Genomic DNA, 1,996 nt, shown 5'->3' with positions numbered 1-1,996 from the left:
AAGAACTAGAGTGTGAATGTATAGAAACACTGAGAATTTTTTCAAATTAGACTTGTTTTCTAAGCTGGCTTAAACTGTGTTCCTATTTTGTTGGGTTCCTTTGACTTACCATCATGACTTGTTAACAAGTGAGCAGAGAACATTGTTTAACTTTGTGGAGGCACAGCTTCTTCATTTGTGAATTGTATAAAATATCTCCATGACAAAATTGAATGAATATTAAATAGAAATACTGTGTAAACTGCCTTAGGTTTGTAGGAATACATTTGATGAAGAAACAGGAAGTTAAGATCAAGAAGCACTCTCAATAAGTCTGTAAAGAATACCAATGTGGGGTAAGAAATGAGGGCAGTGATGAGAGAGGATCTGTGTGAATGTTAGAGTGCAGATTTTTCTTAATAAATTGTTATTTTTCTTCCCTTCACTAATCTTATTTTGTGATATTTTTAACTTCCACCTATGTGTATGTATATTGATACATTTAAGATATAGACTCCTTTTCTGTCATATTTTCATAAATGTTTTTGGAAGTTTATTTTAAATTCCATCATTTTTCTGTCATAGAGAATTATTTAACTTTTGTACTGACATTCAGACATCTTTTTCTTGGGATTTTTGTCTATTGCTGTTTAAAGAGTCTCCCCAGTGAGAACTGTAATCAATATTTAAATTTTTTTCTCTAACTTTTGTTAACAATTTACGCCTTTATTGATTTGGAATTTGGGTTTGTATACATTGTGAAGTGAGTCTTCAAATAAGTAAATCATAATTGCACAATTTTCCTTTCTCATTAATTTTTTTAATTAAAAATTTATTTATTTTATTTTTAGCTATGCAGGGTCTTCATTGCTGTATGAGCCTTTCTGTAGTTGTGGCTAGTGGGGGCTAATCTCTAGTTGTGGTGTGAAGTCTTCCTTCTCTGCAGTGGCTTCTCTTGTTGCAGAGCACAGGCTCTGGGACACATGGGTTTCAGTAGTTGTGGCAGGTGGGCTGATGGGCACAGGTTCAATAGTTGTGGCACATGGGCTTAGTTGCTCCAAGGCATGTGATATCTTCCCAAATCAGGGATCGAACCTGTATCTCCTATATTGGCAGGTGGATTCTTTACCACTGAGCTACCAGGGAAGACCTCTAGTTCAGGTTTGATAAAGTTCTCACCATTTACTTATCTTACAGATGTATTAGAAAATTTTATCTTAGAGAAACACTGCAAGGTGAATGCTCCTGAAAATTGGTGTGCGATATTCCTTTTACCTGCTGCTCACCTGCTGTTCTAATGCTGCCCCAGCTTCAGATTGCTGAGAGACTAAAACTTTTTTAAGCCTAATTTTTGACATCCTAAGCAGTTTTCTTCAAGCATAAACATGTAGTTTCAAATCATATTCAACAAGTTGTAAAAACAGAGTATTGAGGTAGTTTCCTGAGTTGTCTCTCCACAAGGAAACCAGAGGCAGCAAAGTTCTTACAGGCAGAGCCAACTTTTTCTGCCTGCCCAGTGGGACTTCAGGTCTCACTAAGTCTCTCCATGCAATCCTGAAGGGACTTGCCACACCTCTCCACTGCTAGCCTAGAGATTTTCATAGAGCTTATAATCTCTACTCTGTGAGACAAATGGAGGAAACAGAAGCCACAGGAGGTGAAGAGGGAACCACCCAAATAGGAGAAACCACAAATAATATTTCTCTTGTAATGCTGAGGGAAAGGAAGGAGGGGTGATAACTACTGTTAGAGGATGATCTAAACTAACACATGAATCCACTTAGAACAGTGCTGAAATATAGAGACAGCCAGTAAATATGATTATCTTCACCTGAGCTCTACTTTCATTCTTTTCCTCTGTATCCCAACCTTTGCTTCTGGTCCTCTTCTAATATTGCACACATGAAGTCTATGGTGTCAGATGATATCAACTAACAAGTATAAGAAGACAGATTAGAAATAAGACCTGATCAAGATGAAAAATGAACTTACTGCATGATGAAATGAATAAGAAATA

The sequence above is a fragment of the Dama dama genome, chromosome 1, assembly GCF_033118175.1.
Source record: "Dama dama isolate Ldn47 chromosome 1, ASM3311817v1, whole genome shotgun sequence".
In the NCBI taxonomy this organism is placed as follows: domain Eukaryota; kingdom Metazoa; phylum Chordata; class Mammalia; order Artiodactyla; family Cervidae; genus Dama; species Dama dama.
This window is presented reverse-complemented; position numbering follows the sequence as displayed.